The 25,349-nt window shown below is 44.1% G+C and overlaps 1 non-coding gene across 1 annotated transcript; it reads left to right on the plus strand.

Annotated features, from left to right (window-relative positions):
- Positions 1 to 869: 869 nt before the first annotated feature.
- trnas-gcu (transfer RNA serine (anticodon GCU)) lies at positions 870 to 951 on the plus strand. The gene has a single exon. It is a non-coding gene; the product is annotated as a tRNA-Ser (tRNA).
- The last annotated feature ends 24,398 nt before the right edge of the window (positions 952 to 25,349 follow it).

Genomic DNA, 25,349 nt, shown 5'->3' on the forward strand with positions numbered 1-25,349 from the left:
ATCTCCATTGTGTCTCTGGCATCAAATTTCATAGTGCAAACTCCCTCTGAATTCTTCCACCGCATTCCGCTGTTTGGGAAGTGTTCATGTTGTGGGAAATGCACTTCCCCGTGTGTCACGTGCTGCTCCCAGCATGCGCACTGGCGCTGCACTCATTTTCCTTCTGACATTTGCTCACTGTGTTGCTGTGATCATACAGTGACTTGGTGTCGCACGGCTCAGGAAAATGATACAGATCAAGGTTTTTGCATTGTTGAGTTCAATTGTCAGTTTAGCCTTATTTTGGATTTTGAAAGTGTCTGTTCTGTACACAAGTGCGTGTCAAAAACATCTGAGCGGAAGTTAGGTCTTCGGAATAATGATATTGAGCACTATGCACTCTCCTCCAGTCTGGAAAACAATTCCTCACAGGCTATCTAATAGACAATAGACAGCAGGTGCAGGAGTATGCCATTCTGCCCTTCGAGCCAGCACCACCATTCATTATGATCATGGCTGAACATCCTCAATCTGTATCCTGTTCCTGCCTTATTCCCATAACCCTTGATTCCACTATCGTTAAGAGCTCTATCCAACTCTTTATTGTAAGAACACCTCCTGCTGTCTCGGGTTCTTCATTCCGTTGACTTCAAATTTCACAGAATTCAACTGACCTTGTTACATAGTCATTTCCTCATTTTTGTTCAGATCAATGTGTGCACAGTGTGACACTGGGAGTGCACTTGCCCCACAACCCAGTGGTGAGACCATAGTCTTGGAACCGGACTGTGTTGTTTCTCATTTCACCAACACCAGGGAGAAATATCTGGTGCTCTGCATAATTTACGAAATTCAATTATGCATAAGGTAATTGCTTTTCGAGTATCTGTGACGAGGTGGCCGAGAGGTTAAGGCGATGGACTGCTAATCCATTGTGCTCTGCACGCGTGCGTTCGAATCCCACTCTCGTCGCTGTCATCAACGGCTTTCAATGGTGCGGTTTTCAGCTGTCGCATTGAAACTGAAACTCCAACGGTCAGTTTATATGCTTTGTCGCTATTGCAAAATCTCAAGGAATAGCTTGTGCCGTTTGACTAAACTGCATTGAAATGTAGTTTGCTTTGGGATAATGAAAAGAAACGCGATTTCCTTTTTCATTTCAAGCTGCTGTGAACGTTTTTTCGTATGAAAGACATCCAGGAAAATCAAATACCGAGAGCTGCGAAGTGCATGTTTATGCAAAGGGATTCTTCATGAACGTTTTGTCAGATGAAATCTGGAGGAGTTTGAGGAGAAGTAATTCATCCTGGTGAGAAGAGCACAGCGAGACAGCACAAAATAATGGAGATATTTCAAAGGGGCAGGGTGTGGGTTTAGGGGCACTGAGAACTGGGTGTAAATGCACAGTGGAGAATTGCCGCTGTGGGTGCCGTGCATGGGCACGGAGAGACTTACACATTGGTCTCGCCCTCGCCCCTTGCTCTCGCCATTGATGAATGCTGGACAGAAGGCACAGATAAACACAAGATGTGGGAAGCAAGCTCCTTCTCGTTATGCACACACTGGATGCATCACATTGAACTATGAACAACTGGAGAAATCAGCATGTTACCTTTAGGGAGTGAAACTAAACTGTGGATCAATAACCGCAGATTCATGCAACATAAACATGAAAAATGATTTAAAATGTAGGGTGTAGGGTTGCTCACTGAGCTGTAACTTTGATATCCAGACGTTTCATTACTTGGCTAGGTAACATCATCATCAGTGGCGACCTCCAATTGAAGCAAAGCTGTTGTCTCCTGCTTTCTATTTATATTTTTCTCCTCGATGGGGTTCCTGGGGTTTGTGGTGATGTCATTTCCTGTTCGTTTTCTTAGGGGTTGATAGATGGCATCTAGATCTAAGTGTTTGTTTATGGCATTGTGGTTGAAGTGCCAGACCTCTAGGAATTCTCTGGCATATCTTTGCTTAGCCTGTTCCAGGATAGATGTGTTGTCCCAGTCGAAATAGTGGTATTTCTAATCCGTATGTAGGGCTACGAAGGAGAGAAGGTCGTGTCTTTTTGTGGCTAGCTGGTGTTCGTATATCCTGGTGGCTAACTTTCTTCCTGTTTGTCTTACATAGTGTTGGTGGCAGTCATTGCATGGAACTTTGTAGATGACGTTGGTTTTGTCCATAGGTTGAACTGTGTCTTTTAAGTTAGCTTTTGTTTGAGAGTGTTGGTGGGTTTGTGTAATACTAGGATTCCGAGTGGTCTGAATAGTCTGGCTGTCATTTCTGAAACTTCTTCGATGTATGCTAAGGTGGTTAGGGTTTCTGGCTGTGTTTGGTCTGCTTGTCGTGGTTTGTTCTTGAGGAATCTGCGAACTGTATTTTTGAGTATCTGTTCTTCTCGAATACGTTGAATTGGTGGTTCTCCTCTGTTTTCCGAAGTTCGTCTGTGCTGCAGTGTGTGGTGGCTCGTTGGAATAGTGTTCTGATACAGCTTCGTTTGTGTGTGTTGGGATGGTTGCTGGTGTAGTTAAGTATTTGGTCAGTGTTTGTTGGTTTTCTGTATACATCGGTTTGTAGTTCTCCGTTGTCCTTTCTTTCTACTGTGACGTTCAGGAATGCGAGTTTGTTGTCGGTTTCTTCCTCCTTGGTGAACTTTATGCCTGTGAAGGTGTTGTTGATGATGTCAAATGTCTCTTCTATCTTGTTTTGTTTTGTGATGACAAAGGTGTCATCTACGTAGCGGACCCAGATTTTTGGTTTGATTATTGGTAGGGGTGTTTGTTCTAGTCTTTGCATAACCGCCTCTGCTATGAATCCTGATAGCGGAGATCTCATGGGTGTGCTGTTGGTTTGTTTGTAGACTATGTTGTTGAAAGTGAAGTGGGTGGTGAGGCACAGGTCCACTAGCTTCATGATGTTTTCGTTGGGAATGTGATTGATGGTTGTTGGTGCGTCTGTGATGGTCTCTTCTAAAAGTGTGGTAAATGTTTCCTTTGCCAGGTCGATGTTGATGAAGGTGAACAGTGCTGTTATGTCGAATGAGATCGTTGCTTCTTCTTCCCCTATTTTGGTGTTTTTGATGATTTTTCGGAACTCCTGGGTGGAGTGGATGGAGTGCTGTGACTCTTCTATGAGGCATTCAGTCTTGCGTGTAGTCCTTTGGCCCGTCTGTAAGTTGGTGTTCCGGGTAATGAGACTATGGGTCTGAGGGGGGCGTCCTGGTTTATGGATTCTTGGTAGTCCGATTCGACTTGGGAAACACCTTGATCCTGGGACAGTCTAAGCAAAGACATGCCAGAAAATTCCCAAAGGCCTGGCACTCCAAACACAACGCCATAAACAAGCACATAGATCTACATGCCATCTATCAACCCCGCAGAAAACAAACCGGAAATGACATCACCACAAACCGCAGGAACCCCATCCAGGAGAAAGATATAAATAGAAAGCAAGAGACAACAGCTTCCCTTCACATGGAGGTCGCCACTGATGGTGTTACCTAGCCAGGTAATGAAACGTCTGGATATCATACCTACAGCTCAGCGAGCAAACCTACACCTTAAACCTCAACCTGAGTTACAAACCTTCACAATCCTTGCGATTTAAAGTGTCTATACGCATATCAGTAATAGACTTTTTGATATAATACCCGTCTGGTTGAAAGAAGAAGACACCACATTTCCAGATGGATGACAACGTTACCAATGTTGTTTTGAAATTGAGATCTTTTTGATCATTTTACGCAGTGAACAAGTTCTTTTTAAATAATGCAAACTACATTCTCTCACCTGGAATAAAAGTGTGTTTTGAATACAAACATTGTCCTTGTTAACTCGCAGTTAATCAACATGAAAAATAGGATGTAATTTTTATTAAGCATACATCAATTAGCACCATTATCTTACTTCGGATGGACTGCAGTATGCACATGCGAAATAAGATTTAAGAAAGAATGACTTTTGGAAATAATGATTTGGTGGTGACTAAAAATAATATTCGGTTCTCATGATGTGGTTATTCCACCATTGGTCCAGTGGTGGGGATGTTCAGTGGGCAGTATTTCTATGATGGTATAGAAGTATGTGAGCTGCCAGGGATGGGATCTCCCACTTCATTTGGAGCAGCGTCTTTTGACGTGGACCAGAGAGCGTTGTGACATCAGTCTGGGAGTTCCAACCACTCCTGGAGCAGCTTCAGTTGACATGGAGCAGCAGGGAGCATTGGAACATCCGAATGCAAGATCTAACCATATTTGGAGCAGCTTCAGTTGACATGGAGCAAGGAGCTTTGCGAGATCCGTCTGGGAGTTCCACTCTCACCTGGAGCAGCTTTTAATGACATGTAGCAGCAGGGAGCATTGGGACATCAGAGTGATACATCCAACCTCAACTAGACTGCTTCTATTGATATGGAGGAGGGAACATTGGGACATCAGACTGGGAGCTCCAACCTCACAAGGATCAGCGTTTAATGACATATAGCAGCTGGGAGCATTGGGACATCAGAGTGGTAGGTCTAGCCTGAGCTGCACCACTTCTACTAACATGGAGCAAGGAGCATTGGGACATCAGACTGGGAGCTCCAACCACACAAGGACCAGCTTTTAGTGACATGTAGCAGCTGGGAGCATTGGGACATCAGAGTGGTAGGTCTAAACTCAACTGCACCACTGGTAATGACATGGAACAGGTAGCATTGGGACATCAAACTGGGAGGTCCAACTTCAAGTAAAGCAGCTTCTATTGACATGGAGCAGCAAGGAGCATTGTAACGTCATGTTGGGAGCTCCAACATCACCTGGAGAAGCTTGTATTTACATGGAAGAGGAGGGAGCATTGGGATATTAGGCTGGTGGAAAGGATATTCAACTATTTTAATCTAAAGTAAAATATGTTTCGACACCTCATATGTTAATTGATTTATGAAGAATCTTTCCCGGGAAAATAATTAATTCTTTAGATAGTAAAGACAAGTCCTGCAAATATTCAACTCAGGAAAACGCATTGGTACAGAGAGAAATGGGAGTGATGCTTCATGTCTTTGTCTTTTCATTTCTGGCCGACTCTGCGCTGGATTACATCATCGGAAGGACGTTATCACTCATTTCCTGCAAATTCGGACAGGTCATTAACGATATCTAAATATAAAAATTAATGGGAATATGCGATGTTATGATTAGGCTGGAGTTTACCTCAAATTATGGTGAAAACGCATCAAAGTCAGTTGCAATTTCTAAGATCGGCAGTGACCTCATTGATTGGCTGATCAGATTGTGAATGCTCGTTGTTTTGAGGCCAAATTGAAGTGAATCATGATGGTGATTATCTTTGTTCTTTGTTCACCTTGTGACTGTTACTGTTGTTGCTCATGTCCTTGTTAACACCAGAGCTCTGCAGCGTGTAAAATCTCGGCTGTGCATCTGGCCATTGGTGCAACCATTCGAAGAGCTGGCTCCGGATCAGGCAGTTGTAAGTTCGACTTTTACTTTGCACAAGCGCATTGTGGAGATTCATCACAAATCCAACCTAATCACTTTTGTTATGCTGTTGTGGATAATATTTGAAATTTTCATCTCCACGAATGAAAGTTCTTTCACTGTCTTCGATCAGTTAAACATTACCAAGAGCTATCAGAGTAAAAATCACACAGCACCAGATTGTATCGAACAGAGTTATTTGGAAGCACCAGTGTTCCATGCACTGCTTCGTCATCAGGTGTTTGTCAACTGTTGGAATCTAAAATGGCTTTGTGTGATTATTAAATGTTTCCACCCCAGTCCAACACCAACACCTCCAAGTCATGGGTACTGTCGACACCACGAACGGATCGGTTAAAGTCCAAATGATCTTCCAAATGTTCGCGCATATTGACACACACACCAAGTTTCTGCAGAAAAACACCCACTTGATGAAGGAGCGGCTCTCCTAAAGCTAGTGCTTCCAAATAAACCTGCTGGACTCTGCCCTGATATTGTGTAATTTTTAACTTTGTCTACTCAACTCAAACACTGGCACTTCCATATCATAGACAACACCAGTCATGTCCCACTGTTGTCAGAGAAGGCAATCCTGGAATAGCCCAATACATTGCTCATGGGTACGTTTCGTTTTCAGAAACCAAAGCACTTCGTCGCTGCAGCTCCGATGGATGAAAAGCACAGAAAAGAAATAGCTGAGACTCAGTTTTGACATTATTTTGAAATTCTTTGGAAAGTGGAATCAGAGGAAAATGAAGGATTAACTGTCTGACTATGCAGAGAGAGGGAAGGCACTTTTCCCTTCTTTGATGAGCTGGGGTATTGACTGATCTAAGGCATGGAACAGATTCCTGGTAGAGCTGCGCTCTCTGCATCAGGAACAAGAAGTCCTGATTTCCTGAACGGTCATGAAACCCAGGGCACTCAGTTAAAGCGCTGAATAATAACTACTAGACCACCAGGGATGAGGGCAGAAGCAGTTGCACCGTTTCTTCATAACTCAGTTTTTGGAATTATGTCACTGCAGATATGTTTCCCCTCAAAAACGATTGAATTATCGAGTGTTTACAGCACAGAAATGGGTCCCTTCATCTCATTTCCCAGCACTTGGTCTGTAACCTTGTAAGCTCTGACGTTTCACCTGAATACTAATTTCTCTGGTACGTTTTAATCTCGTAAAACGCAATAAGTGGGATTAAAGATTGAGATGGGAACTGAACCCCATTTTTACCCATAGACTGAAGCACGCAGACACATTTCCCCAAGTGTGACACAGGCCTCGGGAGAAAACAAGGAGAAAGTAAGATTTCATCGACTGGTCTGATGTTGTCCCGTTTCAGAGATCAACACCAATGTCTGGTTACAGCAAAGAAAGGAAGCATTCAGCCCCTCCCGTCCCAGTGTTCTTTGCCCATTGTTTCCCCATTACTCTGTAGTTTATACTGCCTCACCTCGTTCTTGCTGCCAAACTTGATCACTGCTCACGCCCGCTATTTCCTGTCCTGCCAAACGGATTGCCTCAAGTTCTTGGAATGCAAAACAGGAATCGCCTATTTCAAGCACTTTTCTAGTTTACAAGGACAGTTTTATCACCACTGAGCAAGCACATTGCCAGCTCAGAGAGAAGTTCTCATCCTTTAGAAACTGAAATGCAAAGATGATTGGATAGCCTCAGTATTGTAAACCAACCAACAAGACCGGAATTAGGCCGAGGGGATCACGCACAGAAGGATGGGAGAATAGAATGGCGAATCTCATGGTGTCCAGGGTGATGTTGACAGAAATCTTCCCTGGCAGTATAGTGATGAGGATTCAGTGATTTCACTGTCATGGCTTGTTAAAGGTTAACGTTTACAGTAATCAACATGAAATACTGCCTGATATTTTGAAGCAGAATGATGTTGTGCAGCAGAAGGAATCGTTTCCCTGCATGACCTAATAAGAGAGCTCAGAAGAGCCAGGAGGAGACATGAGAGCCAGGAGGAGACATGAGTAGTTGTTGGCGGATAGGATCAGGGTTAACCCTAAGGCTTTCTATTGGTATGTCAGGAAGAAAAGAATGACGAGAGTTATATTAGGGCCAATCAAGAATAATAGTGGAAAGTTGTGTGTGGAGTCAGAGGAGACATGGGAAACACTAAATAAATATTTTTCCACAGTGTTCACTATATAAAATGAAAATGTTGGCGAGGAAGATACAGAGATACTTGCATCTCGACTCGAAGAGATTGAGGTTCACAGGGAAGAGGTATTAGAAATACTGTAGAGTGTAAAAATTGACAAGTCCTCTGGGCCAGATGGGATCTATCCTAGAATCCTCTGGGAAGCAAAGGAAGAGATTGCCGAGCCAGTGCCATTGATCTAGAAATCATCATTATCTACAGGAATAGGACTGGTGGATTGCAAATGTGGTTCCCTTGTTCAAGAAGGGTTTTAGAGACAACCCTGGTAATTACAGACCAGTGAGTCTCACTTCAGTTGTTGGTAAAGCGTTGGAAAAGATTATAAGAGATAGGATTTATAATCATCTAGAAAAGAATAATCTGGTCAGGGACAGTCAGCATGGTTTTGTAAAGGTCGTGCCTAACGAATCTTATGAGTTTTTTGACAAAGTGACCAAACAGGTAGATGAGAGTAAGCAGGTTGATGTTCTGTATATGGATTTCAGCAAGGTGTTCGATAAGATTCCCACAGTAGGCTATTATACAAAATGTGGAGGAATGGGATTGTGGGAGACATAGCAGTTTGAATCAGTAATTGGCTCGCTCAAAGAAAACAGAGTGTTGTAGTTGATGCAACATGTGCATCTTGGTGTCCAGTTACTAGCGGCATTCCGCAAGGGTCGATGTTGGGTCCAGGGCTATTCGTCATTTTTATAAATGACCTGGATGAGGGCTTAGAAGGTTGGGTTAGTAAATTTGCGGGCAACACTATGGTTGGTTGAGTTGTGGATCGTGACGAAGGATGTAGTAGGTTGCAGAGAGACATAGATAGGATGCAGAGCTGGGCTGAGAGGTGGCAAATTGAGTTTAATGTGGACAAGTGTGAGGTGATACACTTTGGACGGAGTAATCAGAATGCAAAGTACTGGGCTAATGGTAAGATTCTTGGGAGTGCAGATGAGCAGAGAGATCTCGGTGTCCATGTACACACATCCCTGAAAGTTGCCACTCAGATTGACAGGGTTGTTAAGAAGGAAAACAGTGTTTTGGCCTTTACTAATAGAGGGATTGAGTTCTGGAATCAGAAGGTTATGCTGCAGCTGGACAAAGATCTGGTACGGCCACATTTGAAGTATTGTCAACAGTTCTGGTCCCGCATTATAAGAAGGATGTTGTCGCTTTGGAAAGAGTGCAGAGGGGATTTTCTAGCCTGTTGCCTGGTATGGAAGGAATGTATTATGAGGGAAGACTGAGGGCCTTGAGGCTGTCCTCGTTGGAGAGATGACTGAGAGGTGACTTGATAGAGACATACAAGATAATCAGAGGTTTAGATAGGGTGGACAGGGAGAGTTTTTTTTCCAAGTTTGGGGACGGCAAACACGAGGGTCACAACTTTAAAGTGAGGGGTGAAAGGTATAAGACAGATGTCAGAGGTAGTTTCTTTACTCAGAGTGTAGTTAGGACATGAAATGCTTTGCCTGTAACGGTGGTCGATTCGCCAAGATTAAGTGCATTTAAGTCGTCATTGGAGAGGCATAAGGACGTACATGGAATAGTGTAATGGGATGGGCTTCAGATTAGTATGACAGGGCTGCACAACATCGATAGCCGAAGGGCCTGTACTGCACTCTCATGTTCTATGTTCTAGATGCTACAGTTCCAAATCAGCAATGTCATCGGCAATTGCCTGACGTTCAATCAGTTTAAAACAAGAACGGAGGGGGCGTCAGGAAAACGGAAGGGGAATAGTGGTTTGTGAGAGTTAACTACATGCCTCGTGGAGCCAGGTTCAATGCAGATACTGAATATCGGTTTTCCTGTGTAACTTGGTATACTGATCACTTCGGATCAATTACCCAATATTGTCTGCCCTTTGTGTGCTGTTCTTTGTACATTTCACCTCGGTTCAGTGCTCCGGGGGACCACGTTTTTTTAAAATTTGGCACGTTTTACTCAGGTCTGTTTTGCAGCTTCATATTAAGGCCAACAATTTTAGGAACAAATACTCACCATTCAGACCACCAAGTCTGTTCCACTATTGAATGGTTTCATATCTGATCTGTTAACCTTGAACTGCACTTTCTTGCCTTTTGCCATAATGCTTGATGTCTTTGCTGTTTGAAGATCTACCGATCTCAGCCTCATTACACCTAATGACACTTCCTCAACAGCCTTCTGCTCCAAGAAAGTCCACTGATACGGAACTGTCTGAGAGAATAAATGCTTCTTCGTCTCTATTTTAATTGTGAGATCCGCATTCTAATACAAAGTTAAAAATCGCACAACACCAGGTCATAGTCCAACAAGTTTAATGGAAGCAATAGCGTTTGGAGAGCTGCTCCTTCATCAGGTGGTTGTGGAGTACACAGTGGTAAGGTACAGAATGTATAGCGAACGGTTACAGTGTAATGTCACTGAAATTATACATTGGAAAAATACCTTGATTGCTTGTTAAGTCTTCCATTTGTTAGAATGACTATGTTAGGTTCATTTCTTTCTTATGTAAATCGAAAAACTTTCTTTTCACAGTTACATTCTCAGGTGGGCTTTACCAATTAGTGTCAGCACAGATAATATGTTGAAGGTGCTCGTCCCTGTGTGCTGCGTCCATGCCATAATGTTTAGACTGACGCTCATCTAAACAAAAACCAACACTCTACAGGCAAGAATGCCTTAAGACATGGTACATTGGTGAAGCTGAGCAGAGGCTACAACAACGGAATCGGCGCTGCACATCAATCAACAGACAGGTGTCACCTTCCCAGTTGGAGAGCACTTCAGTGATCCAGGACATTCGAACTCGGATCTTTGGGTGACAACCCTACAAGGCGGTCTTCGGAACAGGCAGCAGCTAAAAGTGCCCCCGCAGACTGGTACCCATGGCCATTGGGTTCATGTCACAGTACAGGTGATCCGATTGCCATATCTACAAACAGAGACCCTCCTACACGAGTGCGCACGCGTGCGCGCGCACACACACACACACACACACGTCTGTGGGGTGAATTTGTACTTACAGAGTTACATTGTACGTTGCTCAAAAACTGCATGACTCCATGTAAGTCTCTGGTAATTCATTTTTATAAATTAGAATCAGTCTAAATATTATGGAACAGACAGCAGCACAGGGGGGCAGACACCAGTTGTTAAACATCACCTGAGAATGAAACTTTAAAATAAAAAAGCTTTGCACTTTACATATGAAAGAAGTGAAGCTCACATGGTCATTCTAACAGATCGGAGACTTAGCAAACAATCAAGGTATTTTTCAATGCACAATTTCAGTTACGACACTATCCGAGTGAATCTCTCCTGCAACTCTCCCAGTGCGACTCATCCCTGGACAATTCTACCAATGAGCCGAATGAACATATTTCTATTCTGTAACAGCATCGGGGGTGGCGCTGCAGCATTTATTGCCTTCCAGTTTGGAGTCACGTGGACGCCAGACCAGATAAGGACGGTAGTTTCCTTCCCTCAAGGACGTCAGTGAAACACATGGGTTTTTCATACAACGTATTCTTAATTCTAGGCATTTATTGCATTCACAAACTATCATCGTCGTGGCGTGGTGAGAATCCATCCCTTCTCCCCAGAATATTACCTGGCTTTGATGTGTTAACAATCCAGCGATAATACCACTAGGCTATCGCAGAAATCCCTCACGGATTTCCAATAGAGTCTCTTTTCCCCAATTATTCCTTATGCCCTTTTATTGAGCCTCACACTCCAATAATTTCTTGTCCATGTCAGTAAAAGCTGCTAAAAGTGAATTGATGTCACAGCCAAGCTATCCCAACGGATGGAATGATTTGAAGGTGCCAATGAAGAGATTGGGGCAACAGTGAATGCAACAGACTGGATGGGATCAACGTGAAAGTGTATGTTAGATTGTGCAATGCCTCAGTCAAATGGGACGCGAGACGGAAAAGAGAGTTAGGGAGAGTGCGAGGGAGAGACATCTTCGAGAACTTTTGGGTTAAAATCCTGATACATGAAACGTAGAAATATCAGAGAACAAAATTCGATGGAAAACCGATCATCACCTCGGAGAATATTATCTTGTAAAAACAATTAATTTCTGACCGTGTTTCACCAAAAGTAAAACTTTGAGAGAACTGACTGCCATGATGTGGATTCTAGCCGAGGTCGCTGCAATCGCAACATAAAATTCGAACTACTAAACGGTTACAGCATTCCACATAGCACGCTTGCAAACTGCAACCTTTATGGTAGCAGAGGAAATGTCAGGAAGAATGTACAGTATCAGGACATAGCGACAGGCATGTGGGAAAGCAGAATGAACCGAATCTTTAACTTTAGCGTCCCCAGAGACTGTGGAAATTCCATGAATGAGCGTACAGGAGAATGGGATTAATGAAACTCTCCAAACTCTTGGGAGATTGCAGAATATTGTTGAAACCTATGCTTCAATATCATTATATATGAACTTCGGCTACTTCATCACTTTGCCCACACAAGGCAGGACCAATTGCTGCATGAAATCACACATAATCCTAGTTCCAGAACCGGAATCAGAGAAACTGTATGAAGCATGCACGAAGATCCAATCGGAAACTGGGATGGAATGACAGGAGAGAGGCGCATGTATTTCCGAGGTTGGGACAGCTCCTGCTCAAAAGCGGGGGGAAGGGAATACTTGCCCCCATTTATAATATTATGACCATAAACAACACATGTTGCTGAGACAGCCGATTGGCGCATCCAAAGAGTGTGGAGACTTTAACTTTGGGGTGCCAAGGTTCGAAATTTCATTTTCCTATTTGGATCAGTGGTTTTGACATTGGCATCTGCTTTTGTTCGCATCAGCTCAGAATCAGCTTCTTGTTCCCAATAAATACTGCAACCAGGAGAAGGTGGTGTTGTGGTTATATAATAAACTACTCATCCCTGGGGACTCACACACGGAACTGGTAATGTTAAAGTTTGATGAATAAAACCTGGAATGGAAGCCTGACCTCAGGAACAGAGAACATGACTTGAATTTCTTGCAATCCCATTCATGCATGTCACTTATATAGGGGATGCTACCATCTTTACCCAATCCTGCCTACTTGTGTCTCCAGGACCTGAAGCAAATAGCTGACCCTTAATCCGAGAATGACGACCGTGTGGGACACTATCCCTCTGAAGCACATCCTTTTCAGACCCACACTCCATACCTGTTCAGTCCCTTCATTTCCCATGGCTGATCCCAGTAACCTACACACCTTCAGACTGTGGGAGGAAACTCACACAAGCAAGAAGAGAATGTGCAAACTGAACACAGTCACACGACACTGGGATCGAATCCATATCTTTTGTGCAGAGAGGCAGCAGCGAATCAGGAAGAACAACAAATGCTATCCTGACCAGCGACATCCACACCCTGTGGATATATCAGGAAGAATAAAAACACATTCACAACATGGACAACGGTACTTGCGTCTGCATGGACATGATTTGAACCAATCGTTCATCCTGGGTAGATACAAAGACAACGATATCACAGAGAAACCAGCGCAATGCCGGATTCAATTACCTGCTGAAGTGGAATCTCAACTACTCAGTCAAACTGGGGACAGGCTATTCAACAGTCCCGTGTGTGGGAAGGGCTCAATGAGCAGAAGAACCTCCACAGTAACCAACAAGATTACATATCCCAGAAGGAGATCAATTAAACTGTCAATGCTGCTGTTAATCCCAACCAGCTGCCAGTTTCATAGCGTCAAAGTCATAGACTCACACAGCATGAAAACAGGCCTTTCACTCCTACCAGCTCATACTGAACATAATGCCAAACTAGACGAGTCGCATCTGATGGCTCTTGTAACTGCTGAGGGTTAATAATGCCCTTGTGATATTATTACTGCATTGTTAATATGAATGTACAGATATAATTCTGTGGACACGGGTTCAAACCCTGGCAAGGCAGATGCTGGAATTTTATTTCAATAAATTCCTGGAGTCTAATGATGATGTTGAATCAGTTGTTGCAGATCTGATTCACTAATGCCTCATAGGGAAGGAAACTCAAAGTTTGGGAGAAGATTTGTAGCTCGGGTGCTCGTTGTTGTGGTTTTGTTCGCCGACCTGGGAATTTGTCTTGCAAACGTTTCGTCCTCTGTCTCGGTGACATCCTCAGTGCTTGGGAGCCTCCTGTGAAGTGCTTCTGTGCTGTTTCCTCCGGCATTTGTAGTGGCCTGTCTCTGCTGCTTCTGGTTGTCAGTTCGAGCTGTCCGCTGTCGTGGCCGGTATACTGGGTCCAGGTCGATGTGTTTGTTGATAGAGTCTGTGGATGAGTGCCATGCCTCTAGGAATTCCCTGGCTGTTCTCTGTTTGGCTTGCCCTATAATGGTAGTGTTGTCCCAGTCGAATTCATGTTGCTTGTCGTCTGTGTCTGGCTGGTATGTGACTCCAGATCCACAATATCGTGGTTGATTCTGATCTTCCCTCTGGGCAATAAATTATGTACTAGGCATGAATGAATAGCTTTTGTTAATCCCACTGATACTTTCCAATTCATTTATCGATCCAAATAGCCTGTAAATATTGCAAATGTACTTTCATTCATCACTGCCTCAGGAAGTGAATTGCACACATAAACCATCCTCTGTTAAAAAAGCCTCTCATGTCTAATTTTAAATCCCTCATTTCAATTTAAACATTTTCCCTCTCGTATTGAAGTCCCCCCTCCTTGGAGAAAAGACAGTTACAGTAAACTTGAGCCGAACTCTCAATAATTTTTACGTTTCTATCACGTCGCCTTTCAACCTCCAGTGCTAGAGAGAAAATATTCTCAGCCTATCCAACCTTTCGTTATAACAAAAACCTTCCCCACTAGCCATACGCAGGTATACCTGTTCTAAACCTACTCCAGCTGAATAATTTCCTTGCTTTTACTGGGCGGCAAGAACTGGACACAGTATTCCAGAAGACGCATCACCCAATGTCCTATTCAACTTCAACATAACGTACCAACTCCTCCGCTCAAAGGACTGCGCAACGAAGGCGAGATGACATTTTTTAACCATTCTGTCTATATATGAAGCAAACTAAAATTAATTATGTACTTGCATTCCTGGCCTGTGTGTTCCAAAGCACGATGCGACGCCCGATCATTAATGTAGCAAAATGCAATACCTTCCATGTATCCAGATTGAACTTCATGTGACATTTGTCAAACCAAAGACGCAATGGATTAAGATCCTTCTGGAATCTTAGATCACCTTCTTTACAGTCTCCAATTCTGCTGTCCTCTGCAAGCTTATGAACCATGGCTTCTATGAGTTCTATTGTTTACTCATATAGGTCAACGATTTTTAATTATTTGTCGTGGCCGTCATTTAGCTGTTTGCAAATCAGGTAACAATTAGCCATGTCGTTAACCATGAGGAAGAAAGCCATAGACTGCAGGGAGATTGGAAACAATTGGCAAGAAAATGTGCTGAAAGGAATTCAATCCAGTGAAGTGGGTGATAATGAATTTGAGGACGCACAATGAGTAAAGTGTGAATACTGAGTGGTTTAAAGTAATAAAAGAGAAATTGGAGTAGACATTCACGAATGTTTGAAGGTGATTGGACAAGGTATCATGTGATCTCGATGGGTTGGAGATACCTTCTGTTCTTGACCGCAGGTGGGAATATAAGAGCAGGGAAATGATGCTGGAACTTCAGCAACGGCCTATTCAAGATCAATGGACAAGGGAATCAAATGGACGGAAGTGCGTACTGCAGGTGCTGGAAATCAGAATCAAGATTAGAGTGGTGCTGAAGAAGCACAGCAGGTCAGGCAGCATCCGAGTTGCAGAAAAAACTAACGTTTCGGCAAACGCCCTTCATCAGGAAAAAAGGTGGGAACCTCGTGGGTGGAGCGATAAACGGGAGGACTGGGTCTGGGAAGAATTTAGCTGAGAGTGCAAGAGGTGGATAGAGATGTGGTTAAAGGAGCTAGGTCGGAGAAGAGGGTGGAGCGGATAGGTGGAAAGGAAGATAGACAAGTGGGACAGGTCAGTAGGATGGTGGCAAGTTAGAAAGTTGCAACTTGGATAAGGTGACCGTGGAGAGATGAGGAAACTGGTGAAGACCACGTTGATGCCCTGGGGTTGAGGGTCCCGAGGTGGAAGATCTGGCGTCTGGTGGTGTGGGAATGGCGGTGGAGGAGACCCAGGAACTGCATGTCCTTGGGAGAGTCGGGGGACGTGGTAATTGATGTTTTTGGTCATGGAGCGTTGGAGTTGAATGTTGCGGGTTCCCTGGAAATGTTCTCTGAAGCTCTCTCCGAGAATGTGTCTGTTGGCCCCAATGTAGAGGAGACCGCATCGCGAGCAACAGATGCAATAAACGACATGTGTGGAAGTGCACACGGACATTTGATGGATGTGGAAGGCTCATTGGAGCCTTGGAAGGATATGAGAGGGAAGATGTGGGTGCAGGTTTTGCAATTCCTGTGGTGGCAGGGTAAGGTGCCGTGAGGGGAGGGTGGGTTTTTGGAGGGCGTCGAGTTGACTAGGTAGTCGTGGAGGAAAGAGTCTTTTTGAAAAGTGGATAGGGGTGGGGAGGGAAATATAAATTTCCCTGTCACTGCAGGAATTCAAAAACCTGCACCCACATCTACCTCCTCACCTCTATCCAAGGCTCCAATGGAGGCTTCCACGTCCATCAAAGTTTCTCCTGCACTTCCACACATGCCATTTCTTGTATACGTTCCGCCCGATGTGGTCTCCTCTAACTTGGAGAGAAGAGATGTGTTCTCACACAACACTTCAGAGAATATCTCCAGGATACCCGCAAGAATCAACCCCAGAGCCACATTGCTAAACATTTCAACTCCTCCTCCCACTCTCCCGAGGACATGCAGGTCCTGGGCCTCCTGTATTGCCACTGCCTCACAACCCGATGCCTGGAGGAAGAAAACCTCATCATCTGCCTCGGGACCCTTCAATCCCATGGCATCAATTTGGACTTCACCCGTTGCCTCATTTCCCCTCCCCCTACCTTACCCCAGTTCTCACCTTCCAGCTCCACACCGTCCGCCTGACCTGTCCCACCTGTGCATCTTCATTCCCACCTATCCACTCCACCTACTTCTCTGACATATCATGTTCACCCCACACCCGCATCCACTTACAGCACTCTCAGCTACCTTCTCCCCAGCCCCACACACTTCCCATTTCTCTCTCTCTCCCATGTGCTCCCAGTCTCATTCCTGAAACCTTTGCCTGAAACGTCCATTTTTCCTGCTCCTCAGATGCTGCCGGACCTGCTGTGCTTCTCCAACACCACTCTAATCTTGACGGGAGTCAGTTGATTGAGAGGATTTTCAGATATTTTTTATTGTTCTCCACAGGCTGTGGATGATATCAGAACTTTCGCAACCACCAGTTTAGGGAACAGCTAAAGGACTGAGCACAAGTCTGGTCATGGCATAAATCAACATTTTTCTTAAAATTGTAAGACAAAAGATGGAAGGCTGAAGTATGCAACTTTGCCCATCAAGACCGTTTCAGCAATGATTTTCTCACTGATTCCTTTCCACCTCAGGATGCTATGGGCCTTGGAGGGTAAGTTGAAAATGGTGGCGTTTCGTTGCATCTTCCAACCTTGTCCTTATCGTTAGTACAGCTGTTGAGCTTTGAAGGTTGGCAAAAATGCCCGAATGACTTACTCCAGTGCATCTTATAGTTGGTGCACTCTGCTGCAATTGCGCCTTAGCGGTGAAGGGAATGAATATTGCAGGTGTTGAAGAGGGTACACACAAGTGACTGCATTGTCGTAGACGGTGTCCAGTTCCTTAATTGTTATTGAAGTTACACCCATCTAGGCAAATGGAGAGAGTTATATTAACGTCTCATTTGTGCCTTGCAAAAGATGTAGGATTCACAGAACAATGAGTTGAGTTTATAATCAAAAAATGTCTCAAAAACATGTTGTTGTTGTCAAAGTGTTTATGTCGCCAGTTTGTCTAAGTTTTCTTCCCCCGAAATAATAGCTCTGTGGACGACTGCACGGGGTGATTTGTTTACAGTAAAGTTATTGAATGTCAATGAAATATGATTAGATTCTCATTTGTCGGAGAATTCATTACTCTATTTCGTCCTTGTGTGGAAAATCTGATTCCAGTCGCTGCCTGATTTCAAGTTCCAATTCCCGTCTGTGCTTGAAATTCCAACCGTTTCTTCACATAAATGTCTCCGCCTGCCGTAATAATATGTAAGGACGCTGCAGGGACAGCAGAGATTAATGAGCATGTTGTCAACACTGGAGAAAATGGAGCTTCGTGGAATGAAAGGCTGGGATTATTCTCCTTGAAACAAAGAAGACGGAGGGGAGCTCTATAATCACATTTATAAACGTTCAATATTCAGGGTAGTTACGGACTGCTGGTTCACCCTCTGGTAGGAGGAAAGCAGAATTAGATATCGCCTGTTCAGTTCAGAAATTAGATTAGTGTGGAAACAGGCCCTTCAGCCCAACAAGTCTGCACCGACCCACCTACAACTCGCACGGCAGGCAATTTAGTATGGCCAATTCATCTAAACTGCACATTTGTGGACTGTGGGAGGAAATCGGAGCAAACCCACGCAGAACGTGCAAACTCCACACAGCTCGTCGCCTGAGGCAGGAATAGAACGCGGGTCTCTGGCGCTGTAAGGCAGCAGCGCTAACCAATTTGCCACAGGGCCGCACACGGCTATGGGGTATTTTCTTTGCTCAGGGGCCAGTAAATCGATGGAACTCCTTGCCGAAATTGTTGTTGAAGCTGAATTGTTGTGTATTTTCAAACTGTGCCACACAGATATTTAACCAGAAAGATGATAAAGCTTTGTCGAGGCAATGCTGGAGAATGGAGTTGAGGATTATCAGATCAGCCATGAGTTCGTTGAATGGTGGAGCAGACTCGATGCGCTGAATGGCCGACTTCCAATCCTACATCATTTGGTCGAACGCCTTATTTTATTGATACCTTTAGAATTCTGAGGGGAGGGGATGAAGTGATAGAAAAGGTTTCTCAATCTGATCAGACAGATCAGGAACTATGCTCATAAGTTCATGAACAGGAAATGTGTTGGGGCCTGGATACAACAAATGGCACTGGGCACACCGCAGATGGGTATGTGCAGATGTTGTGATTGCGAAAGAAAATTGGTGGATCTAATATTGTTGCCAACTTGGTGATCACGCTGTATGATGGATCGCGGTATGATTCACACAGCAAAAGGTTGTGAAAGACTGAAAGATTCATTTCATTGGAAAAGTTTCCTGCGGTTCCAATTCAATTGACTGTTTAAAATACTGATCAGAACTTTGTGTGGAGTATTACATTAAAATTCACAATCCCACTGGATAAACTATTGCACTCGATCTTTCCTTATTTGTTCCCCTTTCATTCGACGTAAATTCATAGAAGGTCAAGATGGAATGAAAGGAGAAAAGAAACGTTTGCACTCCATTTCATTATCCCAATGTAACTTACAACAGTATCAAATTGCTTTACTTCGACTTTGATGAGGTACCGATTTCTCACAAATCTCCGGTGCAATGAAGGGCAAGAGCAAGATCGTCCACGTTCAATGTTGAATTCAATTTTGCTCCGAATTTATTTCAGCTGAACGAAAATACTGATGAGAAAAACAGAAGGTTGAACTACAAAACAAGATGGCAGTTTTGATGCTCAGTTACATTGGCAGATTTCAATGAGTATCAAATGAACCCAAAATCATGGCGTTCCTCCTCCCATCTTTAAGGCATGGGATTAAAGCAGGAAATCGATCTCCAAGAGACGGGTCACTTCCTATTCATTATGGAATAGCTTTCCTTGACAATATACCAAATCAGCTCAGTTCCATTTATTATGCTTCATGTGGAATATTAATAGAAATCTTTTAAAAAACACTGAGTTTTTTTGCTGAATCTTACTCAGCTGCAGACATTTCCGATATTTCTTTGCATCTGAAGTCATCCAAATTAGATATTGTTTCCTCGCACCTTCTACCCCCTCCATCCTCCTTTACACTTTTACCTGGCCACAGGCTGTCTCTCTCCTGTTGAAACTCACTGCTTGTGTGTCTCTCAATGTGCCTTTCCAAATATTTTGGAAACAGATTGTCTGAGTGACAGAAATTCTGCCCCCGTTATTTCTTTGTCCTACATCGATGGTTTTGAAATCTTGACTTTTTGAAATTTCTGAACTTGAAAAAGTGAATTTGCCACATATTTACTCTCTCCAAACCTCAAATACTCTGGAAAACTTCCATTCGGTTTTCCCTGGTTTAGTTTCAAATTTTCCAAAACACAAATAAATAAAACTCTATCCCCACTAAATGCTGTCAGCATCGTCTCCAATGTCTCAGCAGCACAGTAAACGCTGGAAGTGTCCTCTCTAATTGAATCAACGATTCCCTACATTGCAGAAAGTACAGTTGAGTCAATCGGGTCTGTCGGGAGACTATGAACAGCATCTCAACCAGACCTAGCTCCCGTCTCTATCCCCGCAGACCTCTGGCTTGTGATTTCAAATAAACCTGGTGGAATAAAACCTGGCAACTTGTGACTGCTGACCTTATCACTGCGTTACCCCTGGATAATTCACTGAACTTACTGAGTTCACTCCCTGGACAGATGAGCGCCATTTACATGACCAATCCACCTAACCTACAGACTTCAGAGCAGTGCGAACCACTGATCAAATGTAACATCACATTGAACACTATCTGGATCATGTGTAATGGCTTTACACACTGGCAACTCCGCCTAGTGAAAGCAAGCTGCGCCCATCAACCCGAATTCAATACATCCAAATGCGGTTCTACGCTGTACAACCTCAGTAGTTCTGCTGGAAATGTTTCTGCACTCAGATCTGAATGGGTTCATTCTGTTTTCTTCCTCAGATTCCTGCTTTAAATGAAACACATCAGTCAGGAACAACTCTATATAATGGTTTTGATTGCAACACAAACACAATGTGCAGTTTGCTGAAGTTACGTGTTTGCACTTTCACTGAAACTCTGTCTCCCCAGGAGCTGCAGTACTTCCCCAAATGATTCAGACAGCACTGTCCTTCCTGAGACATGTCCCATCGAGAATGCAAGGCCAGCCATGAATAACCTTCACTGGGGAACAGAGCGACAGGTTTAAAACCTTTACGATGCCCCCAGCGGATTATTGAGCCCTGTGACAGGTGGGGACACTAACCACAATACTGTGGAGGACAACAACGTCGAAGGAGGCCCTTCAGCCTGTTGTGGCAGCACTTGTCAAACACAACTGCTTAACGACCTGAATCAAGTTTTCCATCGTTTAGCCCATGATCTTACATGTTTTGGCATCGCAAATCAACATCTCAAGTTTTTTTTATTAAGGTTAGAATGATTTCTGCCTCTCTGACCCTTTCCGCAAATCTACTCAAACCTTTCTGCCTTTTCCCGAAATCTCTTGGCCCCAGTGTTCGATCTCTCCATCAATAAGAAACGCTTCTTTCAGTCTATCCTATCCATATCCCTCAGTATTTAGTACATCTCAGTCATGTCTTCTCCAATCTCCTCTGCTCGGAGACAAACAACCCCAGTCTGTCCAATCTCTCCTTACAACTGAAACTCTTCAGCCCAGACAATATCCCAGTGAATCTCTACTGCAACGTTCCCAGTGCGATCACATCCATGCAGTACTCTGAATTGCAGAACTGCACACAGTAATCTAGCTGGGGCCTAATGAACTTTTTTATCTATTCTGTTACAGTATGAGGGCGTCGCTGGCTCGGCAGTATTGATTGCTATACCAAATTGCACAGCGGGTAGTTGAGACTCAACCGTATTGTCGTGATTCTGGAGTCACATGGAGGCCCCAGCAGGTAAGAATGGCTGTTACATTCCTTAAATGACGTCAGATAGTTTTGTTTTTTTTTCATCAATTGAACATGGATATATAGGAGTTATTAGATTCTTAATTCCAGATATTTATTGAATCCCAATTCTACCACCTAGCATGGTCGGAGTGAAACCCAGGTACCTGGTGTCTGAATTAACAGTTCAGTGTTCAGTGGTAATAGCACTCGGCCATTGCAGAAAAGCAGTGAAACTGATTTTATCCAATGAAGTCGCTTTTCCCCGATACTGTTCTGTGCCATTTTCCTGAGCTTGCCCCCCCCACCCCCCACCCCCCACCCCAATAATATCTGGTCCGTATCAGTAAAAGCTGCTACATGAGTATTGATCTCACAGCAGTGGTAACTAAATGGATCAAATGGTCTGCAGGTCCCGATGGTGGGTTTGGGGCATGTTCACCCAGCAACAGTGACCCCAGCCACACAGACTAATCGGTATCAATGGGAGAGTCTGTATTAGATTCTGCAATGCCTCAATGAAATTGGAAATGACTCCGCAAACACATGAAGAAAGAGCAGCGCTCTGAAAGCTAGTGCTTCAATTAAACCTGTAAGACCATAAACTGGTGTTGGGTCATTTTTAACTTTGTACTCCATAGTCCAACACCGGCATCTCCAAATTAATGAAATGGCGGTATGGGATGGAAAGTTCGGTTAGTGATCGTAGGAGGGAAAAAATCTCTGAGAACGGGTGGATTTGAATTCTGACATATGAAACACAGAGATGTGAGCGAGCAGAACTTGGAAGAAAAAAATCACCTTGGAGAAAATCAAAACTTTGAAACAACTGATTCCTTTGTATTTCACAAAAGACAGGGGCACACAGAGCTATTAATGTCGTGACTCGGATTCGAGCCGAGGTTGCTGCGGCCACAACGCAGAGTACTAACCACTATACGATCACAGCACACCACAGACGAACACAACGAGTGCATGCTCTAAGTACAGTATTATAAGGAATGTTAGGCAGAGCACCAAATGCATACTATCAGTGCTTAGCGAACAGTAGCAGATATGTGGGAACTGAGAATGGTCCTACTGTTTAACATCGGTTCCCCAGTGGCTGTGTTAATTCCATCATTAATGTGTTGAGGGCTGAGATAAATATATTTCTCCAAAACAACAAGGACTCCGGGGACAGTGCAGCTTTTGTTACCTGCACATCAACCAATATCATTTATTGTATCTGTTGCTCCCGGTGCAGTCTCCTGTACATTTGGGGACTGGGCGCCTCCTAGCAGAGCACTTTAGGGAACATCTCTGGGACACCCGCACCAATGAACCACACAGCCCTGTGGCCCAACATTTCACATCTCCCTCCCACTCTGCCGAAGACATGGAGGTCCTGGGCCTACTTCACCGCCGCTCCCTCACCAACAGAAACCTGGAGGAAGAATGCCTCATCTTCCACCTCGGAACACTTCAACCCAGGTTATCAATGTGGACTTCAACAGTTTCCTCATTTCCCCTTCCCCTACCTCACCATAGTTCCAAACTTCCAGCTCAGCACTGTCCCCATGACTTCTCCTGTGTTGTCCTACCTGCCTATCATCTATTCCACCAACCCATTCCACCCTCCCACCAGACCTATCACCTTCATCCCCTCCCACATTTACCGATTGTACTCTATGCTACTTTCTCCCCACCCCCAACCTCCTCTCACTTATCTCTCCACCCTTCAGGCTCTCTGCCTGTATTCCTGATGAAGAGCTTTTGCCCGAAACGTCAATTTTACTGTTCCTCGGATGCTGCCTGAACTGCTGTGCTCTTCCAGCACCACTAATCCAGAATTTGGTTTCCAGCATCTGCAGTCATTGTTTATACCAAGCTTTTGATGAAAGGAATATTTCAATAGCAATGCAGTTTAACATCGGTTACTTCTCGAGTTTCCCCACACAAGGCAGTAACCACTGCTGCCACATAGTCCCAGATCCCAGCCCCAGAATCAGAGGAACTGAGTGGCGCAGTCGCGAAGATGCAACTTGAAATCGAGATGGGAATGAGGTCGCACAGATACTCGATGGTTCAAGTGAATCAACGGAGAATGCACGGTTTCTATGATGGTTTATAGGCGCAAGCAATTCCGAGGTTTGGAGTGCTTCTGGTCAAAGGCGGGGCAGAAGGAAAAATCTGTTCCCGTTTATAATAACAGCAATCTACAGTGCATCTTGCTGAGACAGCTGAGTGCTGCAACTGGAGCGGGGGCAGCTGGTTTGAAGTTTAATTTTGCTTTACTATCACCCACTTCCCTGGAATGAATTGCTTTCACCATTTTTATTTCCAATTGTTTGGTATCTCCCTGTAGTCTGCAGCTTTCTTCCTCATGGTTAATTGCATGACGAACTGTTGTATGATCTGCACACTGCTAAATCACGGCCACTACAAGTAAATAGGAATCATTGATCTATATGAGAAAACAGTGGAACTCACAGCTGGCATGCTTCATAGGTTTGCAGGCGACACCAGAATTGTAGACAGTGATGAAGATTATCTAAGTTTCAAAAGGATCTTAATCCAATGAGTCGTTGTACTGAAAAATGTAACATGGAGTTCAATCTGGATAAATGGAAGGTATTGCATTTTGGTACAACATAAAGAGTATGGCTTAAAGTCATGATCTCTGTTCCTGAGGTCAGGCTTGTATTTCAAGTTTTATTAGTCGAACGTAAACATCACCGTTTCCGTGTCCCAACCCCCAAGAATGACTAGTTTAAAATATCATCCAACACCAACTTCTCCTGGTTGAAGGCTTGACTGTGTGGAAGAAACTGATACTGAGCTGATGCGAGCAAATGTTGCTGCCACCGCCAGTGTCGGAAACACAGATCCAAACAGCAAAATCATCTTTTAAACCCACCATTGCAAAGTTAAGGGCTCAACACGCACCACTTGTGCCACTCAGCTGTCTTAGAAAGATGCACCGGAAATCGCTATGATCGTATAAACGGGGACAACCATTCCTTTGAGCAGGAGCACATTCAACCGAGGAATTTCTTGAGCCTCTGTCCCATCACACGCTCACCTATTGCATCACTGGTAACTCTGCGCACTGATTCCCATCCCTATTTCCGGTTGGATCTGGGCGGCTGTGCCGATGTTAAGCTAAAATGCTATTGAAGCATGCATTTCAACAATATACTGTCCTGTCCCCCGAGTCTTTGATGTTTTGTCGAAATCGATCAATCCCATCTTTCAATGTACTTATTCAAGTGATCTCTACAGCCTCTGAGGACATTGAACTGAAAGATTCAGCTCATTCTCAGGTCCCACATGTCTGTCACTGTTTGCTGAGTACGGATATTGTACATTTGCTGTTCTTCCGAACATTTCCTCTGCTAGTATACTTATTGCTGCTTGCAAGCATCCTGTTCTGTGGTTACTGTGATCGTGGTTGTCGGTATTTTGCATTGTGACCACAGCAACCACGATTTGAAACCAAATCACGGCACTAAGAGTTCTCTCCGTTGTCCGTTTTGTGACACAAGCTAAGAAATTAATTATTTTACCTTCAAATTCCGCTCTCTTACATCTCTGCGTGTCATATATCAGGATTGAAACACACCCGTTGTCGGAGGTTTCTCTCCTTCCCACGATCATTAAACCTCCTTTCCGTCCCTCCCCCCATTTCTCTGAGGCAATGCCCAATCTATCAATCTCTTTCACATTCATACTGTTCTGTCTGTGCTGCTGCTGCGGTTACTGTTGTTGGGTGAACGTGCCCCAATCCCACCAACGGGGCCTTCAAACAAATCGATCCATTTGGATACCGCGGTTGTGAAATCAATCCACATGCAGCAGCTTTTACTGACATAGGCCAGAGACAATTGGAGCGTCAGGCTCATGGAAAATAC

The sequence above is a fragment of the Chiloscyllium punctatum genome, chromosome 22 (assembly GCF_047496795.1).
Source record: "Chiloscyllium punctatum isolate Juve2018m chromosome 22, sChiPun1.3, whole genome shotgun sequence".
In the NCBI taxonomy this organism is placed as follows: domain Eukaryota; kingdom Metazoa; phylum Chordata; class Chondrichthyes; order Orectolobiformes; family Hemiscylliidae; genus Chiloscyllium; species Chiloscyllium punctatum.